The sequence below is a fragment of the Sceloporus occidentalis genome, unplaced genomic scaffold, assembly GCF_023333645.1.
Source record: "Sceloporus occidentalis isolate IW3139 unplaced genomic scaffold, rSceOcc1.0.p SCAF_300, whole genome shotgun sequence".
NCBI lineage: Eukaryota > Metazoa > Chordata > Lepidosauria > Squamata > Phrynosomatidae > Sceloporus > Sceloporus occidentalis.
In genome coordinates, this window is record NW_028317280.1 from 427,967 (window position 1) to 442,075 (window position 14,109).

Genomic DNA, 14,109 nt, shown 5'->3' on the forward strand with positions numbered 1-14,109 from the left:
TCATCATGATGACATCACAATGGGTTCATGATGACATCATCACAATGGGTTCATGATGACATCATCATGACGACATCATAATGGGTTCATGATGCTATCATCATGACAACATCATAATGGGTTCATGATGACATCATCATAATGGGTTAATGATGACATCATCATGATGTCATCGTAATGGGTTAATGAAGACATCATCATGATGTCATCGTAATGGGTTCATGATGACATCATCATGACGTCATCATAATGGGTTCATGATGACATCGTCATGATGACATCATAATGGGTGCATGATGACATAATAATGGGTTCATGATGACATCATCATGACGACATCATAATTAGTTCATGATGACATCATCATGACCACATCATAATGGGTTCGTGGTGACATCATCACAATGGGTTCATAATGACATCATCATAATGGGTTCATAATGACATCATCATGACAACATCATAATGGGTTCATGATGACATTATCATGACGACATCATAAAGGGTTCATGATGACATCATCATGACGACATCATAATGGGTTCATGATGACATCATCATGATGACATCATAATGGGTTCATGATGACATCATCATGGCAACATCATAATGGGTTCATGATGACATCATCATGACAGCATCATAATGGGTTTATGATGACATCATCATGATGACATCACAATGTGTTCATGATGACATCATCATAATGGGTTCATGGTGACATCATCACGACGACATCATAATGGGTTCATGATGACATCATCATGAAACCATCATAATAGGTTCATGATGACATCATCATAATGGGTTCATGATGACATCATTATGACATCATAATGGGTTCATGATGACATCATCATGACAACATCATAATGGGTTCATGATGACGTCATCATGACAACATCATAATGGGTTCATGATGACATTATCATGACGACATCATAAAGGGTTCGTGATGACATAATCATAATGGGTTCATGATGACATCATGACGACATCATAATGGGTTCATGATGACATCATCATGACGACATCATAATGGGTTCATGATGACATCATCATGACGACATCATAATGGGTTCATGATGACATCATCATGGTAACATCATAATGGTTTCATGATGACGACATCATAATGGGTTCATGATGACGACATCATAATGGGTTCATGATGACGACATCATAATGGGTTTATGATGACATCATCATGATGACATCACAATGTGTTCATGATGACATCATCATAGTGGGTTTATGATGACATCATCATGGCGACATCATAATGGGTTCATGATGACATCATCATGATGACATCATCACAATGGTCATCATGATGACCTTATGCTTTCCCACAGATTTTTCATGTGCTTTTCAAGTGTTTTCTTGGTTTCATGTGTAATTAGAGCAGTGCATGCAGCAAGCCCATCAGTACATTTCTTGCAGCAAATACACTGTTTCCCAGTTTCAACTAAAATGTAGAAAGTTATGTAGGGGAATTAGCTCAAATGGTAGAGCGCTCGCTTTGCATGCGAGAGGCATCGGGATCAATGCCCGCATTCTCCAGTTAATTATTTATACTTTATACATTTTCAATAATGTTGTGCTTAACGCTGGCAATAAATTGGAGGGAAACAAACTATATAGACCTTATGCTTTCCCACAGATTTTTCATGTGCTTTTCAAGTGTTTTCTTGGTTTCAGCAAGCCCATTAGTACATTACATGCAGCAAATACACTGTTTCCCTGTTTCACCTAAAACAAGGGACACCACTATCAAGGGGAATTAGCTCAAATGGTAGAGTGCTCGCTCAGCATGCGAGAGCTAGCCGGATCGATGCCTGCCTTCTCCAGTTACCTTATTTATACTTTATAAATTTTCAATAATTTTGTGCTTAACGCTGGCAATAAATTGGAGGGAAACAAACTATATAGACCTTATGCTTTTCCACAGATTTTTCATGTGCTTTTCAAGTGTTTTCTTGGTTTCATGTGTAATTAGAGCAGTACATGCAGCAAGCCCATCAGTACATTACTTGCAGCAAATACACTGTTTCCCTGTTTCACCTAAAAGGTAGAAAGTTATGTAGGGGAATTAGCTCAAATAGTAGAGCGCTAGCATCATGATGACATCACAATGGGTTCATGATGACATCATCATGATGACATCACAATGGGTTCATGATGACATCATCACAATGGGTTCATGATGACATCATCATGACGACATCATAATGGGTTCATGATGATATCATCATGACAACATCATAATGGGTTCATGATGACATCATCATAATGGGTTAATGATGACATCATCATGATGTCATCGTAATGGGTTAATGAAGACATCATCATGATGTCATCGTAATGGGTTCATGATGACATCATCATGACGTCATCATAATGGGTTCATGATGACATCGTCATGATGACATCATAATGGGTGCATGATGACATAATAATGGGTTCATGATGACATCATCATGACGACATCATAATTAGTTCATGATGACATCATCATGACCACATCATAATGGGTTCGTGGTGACATCATCACAATGGGTTCATAATGACATCATCATAATGGGTTCATAATGACATCATCATGACAACATCATAATGGGTTCATGATGACATTATCATGACGACATCATAAAGGGTTCATGATGACATCATCATGACGACATCATAATGGGTTCATGATGACATCATCATGATGACATCATAATGGGTTCATGATGACATCATCATGGCAACATCATAATGGGTTCATGATGACATCATCATGACAACATCATAATGGGTTTATGATGACATCATCATGATGACATCACAATGTGTTCATGATGACATCATCATAATGGGTTCATGGTGACATCATCACGACGACATCATAATGGGTTCATGATGACATCATCATGAAACCATCATAATAGGTTCATGATGACATCATCATAATGGGTTCATGATGACATCATTATGACATCATAATGGGTTCATGATGACATCATCATGACAACATCATAATGGGTTCATGATGACATCATCATGACAACATCATAATGGGTTCATGATGACATTATCATGACGACATCATAAAGGGTTCATGATGACATAATCATAATGGGTTCATGATGACATCATGACGACATCATAATGGGTTCATGATGACATCATCATGACGACATCATAATGGGTTCATGATGACATCATCATGACGACATCATAATGGGTTCATGATGACATCATCATGGTAACATCATAATGGTTTCATGATGACGACATCATAATGGGTTCATGATGACGACATCATAATGGGTTCATGATGACGACATCATAATGGGTTTATGATGACATCATCATGATGACATCACAATGTGTTCATGGTGACATCATCATAGTGGGTTTATGATGACATCATCATGGCGACATCATAATGGGTTCATGATGACATCATCATGATGACATCATCACAATGGTCATCATGATGACCTTATGCTTTCCCACAGATTTTTCATGTGCTTTTCAAGTGTTTTCTTGGTTTCATGTGTAATTAGAGCAGTACATGCAGCAAGCCCATCAGTACATTTCTTGCAGCAAATACACTGTTTCCCAGTTTCAACTAAAAGGTAGAAAGTTATGTAGGGGAATTAGCTCAAATGGTAGAGCGCTCGCTTTGCATGCGAGAGGCAGCGGGATCAATGCCCGCATTCTCCAGTTAATTATTTATACTTTATACATTTTCAATAATGTTGTGCTTAACGCTGGCAATAAATTGGAGGGAAACAAACTATATAGACCTTATGCTTTCCCACAGATTTTTCATGTGCTTTTCAAGTGTTTTCTTGGTTTCAGCAAGCCCATCAGTACATTACATGCAGCAAATACACTGTTTCCCTGTTTCACCTAAAACAAGGGACACCACTATCAAGGGGAATTAGCTCGGATGGTCGAGTGCTCGCTTAGCATGCGATAGGTAGCGGGATCGATGCCTGCATTCTCCAGTTACTTTATCTATACTTTATAAATTTTCAATAATTTTGTGCTTAACGCTGGCAATAAATTGGAGGGAAACCAACTATATAGACCTTATGCTTTTCCACACATTTTTCATGTGCTTTTCAAGTGTTTTCTTGGTTTCATGTGTAATTAGAGCAGTACATGCAGCAAGCCATCAGTGCATTACTTGCAGCAAATACAGTTTCCCTGTTTAACCTAAAAAGAAGAAAGGTATGTAGGAGAATTAGCTCAAATGGTAGAGTGCTCACTTAGCATCAAGGGGAATTAGCTCAAATGGTAGAGTGCTCGCTCAGGATGCGAGAGGTAGCCGGATCGATGCCTGCATTCTCCAGTTACTTTATTTATACTTTATAAATTTTCAATAATTTTGTGCTTAACGCTGGCAATAAATTGGAGGGAAACAAACTATATAGACCTTATGCTTTTCCACAGATTTTTCATGTGCTTTTCAAGTGTTTTCTTGGTTTCAGCAAGCCCATCAGTACATTACATGCAGCAAATACACTGTTTCCATGTTTCACCTAAAACAAGTGACACTATCAAGGGGAATTAGCTCAAATGGTAGAGCGCTCGCTTAGCATGCGAGAAGTAGCAGGATCGATGCCTGCATTCTCCAGTTACTTTATTTATACTTTATAAATTTTCAATAATTTTGTGCTTAACGCTGGCAATAAATTGGAGGGAAACAAACTATATAGACCTTATGCTTTTCCACAGATTTTTCATGTGCTTTTCAAGTGTTTTCTTGGTTTCATGTGTAATTAGAGCAGTACATGCAGCAAGCCCATCAGTACATTACTTGCAGCAAATACACTGTTTCCCTGTTTCACCTAAAAGGTAGAAAGTTATGTAGGGGAATTAGCTCAAATAGTAGAGCGCTAGCATCATGATGACATCACAATGGGTTCATGATGACATCATCATGATGACATCACAATGGGTTCATGATGACATCATCACAATGGGTTCATGATGACATCATCATGACGACATCATAATGGGTTCATGATGCTATCATCATGACAACATCATAATGGGTTCATGATGACATCATCATAATGGGTTAATGATGACATCATCATGATGTCATCGTAATGGGTTAATGAAGACATCATCATGATGTCATCGTAATGGGTTCATGATGACATCATCATGACGTCATCATAATGGGTTCATGATGACATCGTCATGATGACATCATAATGGGTGCATGATGACATAATAATGGGTTCATGATGACATCATCATGACGACATCATAATTAGTTCATGATGACATCATCATGACCACATCATAATGGGTTCGTGGTGACATCATCACAATGGGTTCATAATGACATCATCATAATGGGTTCATAATGACATCATCATGACAACATCATAATGGGTTCATGATGACATTATCATGACGACATCATAAAGGGTTCATGATGACATCATCATGACGACATCATAATGGGTTCATGATGACATCATCATGATGACATCATAATGGGTTCATGATGACATCATCATGGCAACATCATAATGGGTTCATGATGACATCATCATGACAGCATCATAATGGGTTTATGATGACATCATCATGATGACATCACAATGTGTTCATGATGACATCATCATAATGGGTTCATGGTGACATCATCACGACGACATCATAATGGGTTCATGATGACATCATCATGAAACCATCATAATAGGTTCATGATGACATCATCATAATGGGTTCATGATGACATCATTATGACATCATAATGGGTTCATGATGACATCATCATGACAACATCATAATGGGTTCATGATGACGTCATCATGACAACATCATAATGGGTTCATGATGACATTATCATGACGACATCATAAAGGGTTCGTGATGACATAATCATAATGGGTTCATGATGACATCATGACGACATCATAATGGGTTCATGATGACATCATCATGACGACATCATAATGGGTTCATGATGACATCATCATGACGACATCATAATGGGTTCATGATGACATCATCATGGTAACATCATAATGGTTTCATGATGACGACATCATAATGGGTTCATGATGACGACATCATAATGGGTTCATGATGACGACATCATAATGGGTTTATGATGACATCATCATGATGACATCACAATGTGTTCATGATGACATCATCATAGTGGGTTTATGATGACATCATCATGGCGACATCATAATGGGTTCATGATGACATCATCATGATGACATCATCACAATGGTCATCATGATGACCTTATGCTTTCCCACAGATTTTTCATGTGCTTTTCAAGTGTTTTCTTGGTTTCATGTGTAATTAGAGCAGTGCATGCAGCAAGCCCATCAGTACATTTCTTGCAGCAAATACACTGTTTCCCAGTTTCAACTAAAATGTAGAAAGTTATGTAGGGGAATTAGCTCAAATGGTAGAGCGCTCGCTTTGCATGCGAGAGGCATCGGGATCAATGCCCGCATTCTCCAGTTAATTATTTATACTTTATACATTTTCAATAATGTTGTGCTTAACGCTGGCAATAAATTGGAGGGAAACAAACTATATAGACCTTATGCTTTCCCACAGATTTTTCATGTGCTTTTCAAGTGTTTTCTTGGTTTCAGCAAGCCCATTAGTACATTACATGCAGCAAATACACTGTTTCCCTGTTTCACCTAAAACAAGGGACACCACTATCAAGGGGAATTAGCTCAAATGGTAGAGTGCTCGCTCAGCATGCGAGAGCTAGCCGGATCGATGCCTGCCTTCTCCAGTTACCTTATTTATACTTTATAAATTTTCAATAATTTTGTGCTTAACGCTGGCAATAAATTGGAGGGAAACAAACTATATAGACCTTATGCTTTTCCACAGATTTTTCATGTGCTTTTCAAGTGTTTTCTTGGTTTCATGTGTAATTAGAGCAGTACATGCAGCAAGCCCATCAGTACATTACTTGCAGCAAATACACTGTTTCCCTGTTTCACCTAAAAGGTAGAAAGTTATGTAGGGGAATTAGCTCAAATAGTAGAGCGCTAGCATCATGATGACATCACAATGGGTTCATGATGACATCATCATGATGACATCACAATGGGTTCATGATGACATCATCACAATGGGTTCATGATGACATCATCATGACGACATCATAATGGGTTCATGATGATATCATCATGACAACATCATAATGGGTTCATGATGACATCATCATAATGGGTTAATGATGACATCATCATGATGTCATCGTAATGGGTTAATGAAGACATCATCATGATGTCATCGTAATGGGTTCATGATGACATCATCATGACGTCATCATAATGGGTTCATGATGACATCGTCATGATGACATCATAATGGGTGCATGATGACATAATAATGGGTTCATGATGACATCATCATGACGACATCATAATTAGTTCATGATGACATCATCATGACCACATCATAATGGGTTCGTGGTGACATCATCACAATGGGTTCATAATGACATCATCATAATGGGTTCATAATGACATCATCATGACAACATCATAATGGGTTCATGATGACATTATCATGACGACATCATAAAGGGTTCATGATGACATCATCATGACGACATCATAATGGGTTCATGATGACATCATCATGATGACATCATAATGGGTTCATGATGACATCATCATGGCAACATCATAATGGGTTCATGATGACATCATCATGACAACATCATAATGGGTTTATGATGACATCATCATGATGACATCACAATGTGTTCATGATGACATCATCATAATGGGTTCATGGTGACATCATCACGACGACATCATAATGGGTTCATGATGACATCATCATGAAACCATCATAATAGGTTCATGATGACATCATCATAATGGGTTCATGATGACATCATTATGACATCATAATGGGTTCATGATGACATCATCATGACAACATCATAATGGGTTCATGATGACATCATCATGACAACATCATAATGGGTTCATGATGACATTATCATGACGACATCATAAAGGGTTCATGATGACATAATCATAATGGGTTCATGATGACATCATGACGACATCATAATGGGTTCATGATGACATCATCATGACGACATCATAATGGGTTCATGATGACATCATCATGACGACATCATAATGGGTTCATGATGACATCATCATGGTAACATCATAATGGTTTCATGATGACGACATCATAATGGGTTCATGATGACGACATCATAATGGGTTCATGATGACGACATCATAATGGGTTTATGATGACATCATCATGATGACATCACAATGTGTTCATGGTGACATCATCATAGTGGGTTTATGATGACATCATCATGGCGACATCATAATGGGTTCATGATGACATCATCATGATGACATCATCACAATGGTCATCATGATGACCTTATGCTTTCCCACAGATTTTTCATGTGCTTTTCAAGTGTTTTCTTGGTTTCATGTGTAATTAGAGCAGTACATGCAGCAAGCCCATCAGTACATTTCTTGCAGCAAATACACTGTTTCCCAGTTTCAACTAAAAGGTAGAAAGTTATGTAGGGGAATTAGCTCAAATGGTAGAGCGCTCGCTTTGCATGCGAGAGGCAGCGGGATCAATGCCCGCATTCTCCAGTTAATTATTTATACTTTATACATTTTCAATAATGTTGTGCTTAACGCTGGCAATAAATTGGAGGGAAACAAACTATATAGACCTTATGCTTTCCCACAGATTTTTCATGTGCTTTTCAAGTGTTTTCTTGGTTTCAGCAAGCCCATCAGTACATTACATGCAGCAAATACACTGTTTCCCTGTTTCACCTAAAACAAGGGACACCACTATCAAGGGGAATTAGCTCGGATGGTCGAGTGCTCGCTTAGCATGCGATAGGTAGCGGGATCGATGCCTGCATTCTCCAGTTACTTTATCTATACTTTATAAATTTTCAATAATTTTGTGCTTAACGCTGGCAATAAATTGGAGGGAAACCAACTATATAGACCTTATGCTTTTCCACACATTTTTCATGTGCTTTTCAAGTGTTTTCTTGGTTTCATGTGTAATTAGAGCAGTACATGCAGCAAGCCATCAGTGCATTACTTGCAGCAAATACAGTTTCCCTGTTTAACCTAAAAAGAAGAAAGGTATGTAGGAGAATTAGCTCAAATGGTAGAGTGCTCACTTAGCATCAAGGGGAATTAGCTCAAATGGTAGAGTGCTCGCTCAGGATGCGAGAGGTAGCCGGATCGATGCCTGCATTCTCCAGTTACTTTATTTATACTTTATAAATTTTCAATAATTTTGTGCTTAACGCTGGCAATAAATTGGAGGGAAACAAACTATATAGACCTTATGCTTTTCCACAGATTTTTCATGTGCTTTTCAAGTGTTTTCTTGGTTTCAGCAAGCCCATCAGTACATTACATGCAGCAAATACACTGTTTCCATGTTTCACCTAAAACAAGTGACACTATCAAGGGGAATTAGCTCAAATGGTAGAGCGCTCGCTTAGCATGCGAGAAGTAGCAGGATCGATGCCTGCATTCTCCAGTTACTTTATTTATACTTTATAAATTTTCAATAATTTTGTGCTTAACGCTGGCAATAAATTGGAGGGAAACAAACTATATAGACCTTATGCTTTTCCACAGATTTTTCATGTGCTTTTCAAGTGTTTTCTTGGTTTCATGTGTAATTAGAGCAGTACATGCAGCAAGCCCATCAGTACATTACTTGCAGCAAATACACTGTTTCCCTGTTTCACCTAAAAGGTAGAAAGTTATGTAGGGGAATTAGCTCAAATAGTAGAGCGCTAGCATCATGATGACATCACAATGGGTTCATGATGACATCATCATGATGACATCACAATGGGTTCATGATGACATCATCACAATGGGTTCATGATGACATCATCATGACGACATCATAATGAGTTTATGATGCTATCATCATGACAACATCATAATGGGTTCATGATGACATCATCATAATGGGTTAATGATGACATCATCATGATGTCATTGTAATGGGTTAATGAAGACATCGTCATGATGACATCATAATGGGTGCATGATGACATAATAATGGGTTCATGATGACATCATCATGACGACATCATAATTAGTTCATGATGACATCATCATGACCACATCATAATGGGTTCGTGGTGACATCATCACAATGGGTTCATAATGACATCATCATAATGGGTTCATAATGACATCATCATGACAACATCATAATGGGTTCATGATGACATTATCATGACGACATCATAAAGGGTTCATGATGACATCATCATGACGACATCATAATGGGTTCATGATGACATCATCATGATGACATCATAATGGGTTCATGATGACATCATCATGGCAACATCATAATGGGTTCATGATGACATCATCATGACAACATCATAATGGGTTTATGATGACATCATCATGATGACATCACAATGTGTTCATGATGACATCATCATAATGGGTTCATGGTGACATCATCACGACGACATCATAATGGGTTCATGATGACATCATCATGAAACCATCATAATAGGTTCATGATGACATCATCATAATGGGTTCATGATGACATCATTATGACATCATAATGGGTTCATGATGACATCATCATGACAACATCATAATGGGTTCATGATGACATCATCATGACAACATCATAATGGGTTCATGATGACATTATCATGACGACATCATAAAGGGTTCATGATGACATAATCATAATGGGTTCATGATGACATCATGACGACATCATAATGGGTTCATGATGACATCATCATGACGACATCATAATGGGTTCATGATGACATCATCATGACGACATCATAATGGGTTCATGATGACATCATCATGGTAACATCATAATGGTTTCATGATGACGACATCATAATGGGTTCATGATGACGACATCATAATGGGTTCATGATGACGACATCATAATGGGTTTATGATGACATCATCATGATGACATCACAATGTGTTCATGATGACATCATCATAGTGGGTTTATGATGACATCATCATGGCGACATCATAATGTGTTCATGATGACATCATCATGATGACATCATCACAATGGTCATCATGATGACCTTATGCTTTCCCACAGATTTTTCATGTGCTTTTCAAGTGTTTTCTTGGTTTCATGTGTAATTAGAGCAGTACATGCAGCAAGCCCATCAGTACATTTCTTGCAGCAAATACACTGTTTCCCAGTTTCAACTAAAAGGGAGACAGTTATGTAGGGGAATTAGCTCAAATTGTAGAGCGCTTGCTTTGCATGCGAGAGGCAGCGGGATCAATGCCCGCATTCTCCAGTTAATTATTTATACTTTATACATTTTCAATAATGTTGTGCTTAACGCTGGCAATAAATTGGAGGGAAACAAACTATATAGACCTTATGCTTTCCCACAGATTTTTCATGTGCTTTTCAAGTGTTTTCTTGGTTTCAGCAAGCCCATCAGTACATTACATGCAGCAAATACACTGTTTCCCTGTTTCACCTAAAACAAGGGACACCACTATCAAGGGGAATTAGCTCGGATGGTAGAGTGCTCGCTTAGCATGCGATAGGTAGCGGGATCGATGCCTGCATTCTCCAGTTACTTTATCTATACTTTATAAATTTTCAATAATTTTGTGCTTAACGCTGGCAATAAATTGGAGGGAAACAAACTATATAGACCTTATGCTTTTCCACAGATTTTTCATGTGCTTTTCAAGTGTTTTCTTGGTTTCAGCAAGCCCATCAGTACATTACATGCAGCAAATACACTGTTTCCATGTTTCACCTAAAATGAGGGACACTATCAAGGGGAATTAGCTCAAATGGTAGAGTGCTCGCTTAGCATGCGAGAGGTAGCAGGATCGATGCCTGCATTCTCCAGTTACATTATTTATACTTTATACATTTTCAATAATTTTGTGCTTAACGCTGGCAATAAATTGGAGGGAAACAAACTATATAGACCTTATGATTTTCCACAGATTTTTCATGTGCTTTTCAAGTGTTTTCTTGGTTTCATGTGTAATTAGAGCAGTACATGCAGCAAGCACATCAGTACATTACTTGCAGCAAATACACTGTTTCCCTGTTTCTCCTAAAACAAGTGACACTATCAAGGGGAATTAGCTCAAATGGTAGAGCGCTCGCTTAGCATGCGAGAGGTAGCAGGATCGATGCCTGCATTCTCCAGTTACTTTATTTATACTTTATAAATTTTCAATAATTTTGTGCTTAACGCTGGCAATAAATTGGAGGGAAACAAACTATATAGACCTTATGCTTTTCCACAGATTTTTCATGTGCTTTTCAAGTGTTTTCTTGGTTTCATGTGTAATTAGAGCAGTACATGCAGCAAGCCCATCAGTACATTACTTGCAGCAAATACACTGTTTCCCTGTTTCACCTAAAAGGTAGAAAGTTATGTAGGGGAATTAGCTCAAATAGTAGAGCGCTAGCATCATGATGACATCACAATGGGTTCATGATGACATCATCATGATGACATCACAATGGGTTCATGATGACATCATCACAATGGGTTCATGATGACATCATCATGACGACATCATAATGGGTTCATGATGCTATCATCATGACAACATCATAATGGGTTCATGATGACATCATCATAATGGGTTAATGATGACATCATCATGATGTCATCGTAATGGGTTAATGAAGACATCATCATGATGTCATCGTAATGGGTTCATGATGACATCATCATGACGTCATCATAATGGGTTCATGATGACATCGTCATGATGACATCATAATGGGTGCATGATGACATAATAATGGGTTCATGATGACATCATCATGACGACATCATAATTAGTTCATGATGACATCATCATGACCACATCATAATGGGTTCGTGGTGACATCATCACAATGGGTTCATAATGACATCATCATAATGGGTTCATAATGACATCATCATGACAACATCATAATGGGTTCATGATGACATTATCATGACGACATCATAAAGGGTTCATGATGACATCATCATGACGACATCATAATGGGTTCATGATGACATCATCATGATGACATCATAATGGGTTCATGATGACATCATCATGGCAACATCATAATGGGTTCATGATGACATCATCATGACAGCATCATAATGGGTTTATGATGACATCATCATGATGACATCACAATGTGTTCATGATGACATCATCATAATGGGTTCATGGTGACATCATCACGACGACATCATAATGGGTTCATGATGACATCATCATGAAACCATCATAATAGGTTCATGATGACATCATCATAATGGGTTCATGATGACATCATTATGACATCATAATGGGTTCATGATGACATCATCATGACAACATCATAATGGGTTCATGATGACGTCATCATGACAACATCATAATGGGTTCATGATGACATTATCATGACGACATCATAAAGGGTTCGTGATGACATAATCATAATGGGTTCATGATGACATCATGACGACATCATAATGGGTTCATGATGACATCATCATGACGACATCATAATGGGTTCATGATGACATCATCATGACGACATCATAATGGGTTCATGATGACATCATCATGGTAACATCATAATGGTTTCATGATGACGACATCATAATGGGTTCATGATGACGACATCATAATGGGTTCATGATGACGACATCATAATGGGTTTATGATGACATCATCATGATGACATCACAATGTGTTCATGATGACATCATCATAGTGGGTTTATGATGACATCATCATGGCGACATCATAATGGGTTCATGATGACATCATCATGATGACATCATCACAATGGTCATCATGATGACCTTATGCTTTCCCACAGATTTTTCATGTGCTTTTCAAGTGTTTTCTTGGTTTCATGTGTAATTAGAGCAGTACATGCAGCAAGCCCATCAGTACATTTCTTGCAGCAAATACACTGTTTCCCAGTTTCAACTAAAAGGTAGAAAGTTATGTAGGGGAGTTAGCTCAAATGGTAGAGCGCTCGCTTTGCATGCGAGAGGCAGTGGGATCAATGCCCGCATTCTCCAGTTAA

The 14,109-nt window shown here is 38.0% G+C and overlaps 4 non-coding genes across 4 annotated transcripts; all 4 read left to right on the plus strand.

Annotated features, from left to right (window-relative positions):
* The first annotated feature begins 3,641 nt into the window (after positions 1 to 3,641).
* Positions 3,642 to 3,714, plus strand: TRNAA-UGC (transfer RNA alanine (anticodon UGC)). Its single transcript has one exon. It is a non-coding gene; the product is annotated as a tRNA-Ala (tRNA).
* A 4,861-nt stretch (positions 3,715 to 8,575) lies between these two features.
* Positions 8,576 to 8,648, plus strand: TRNAA-UGC (transfer RNA alanine (anticodon UGC)). Its single transcript has one exon. It is a non-coding gene; the product is annotated as a tRNA-Ala (tRNA).
* Positions 8,649 to 12,167: 3,519 nt separating this feature from the next.
* On the plus strand, positions 12,168 to 12,240 carry TRNAA-AGC (transfer RNA alanine (anticodon AGC)). Its single transcript has one exon. It is a non-coding gene; the product is annotated as a tRNA-Ala (tRNA).
* A 1,791-nt stretch (positions 12,241 to 14,031) lies between these two features.
* TRNAA-UGC (transfer RNA alanine (anticodon UGC)) lies at positions 14,032 to 14,104 on the plus strand. The gene has a single exon. It is a non-coding gene; the product is annotated as a tRNA-Ala (tRNA).
* The last annotated feature ends 5 nt before the right edge of the window (positions 14,105 to 14,109 follow it).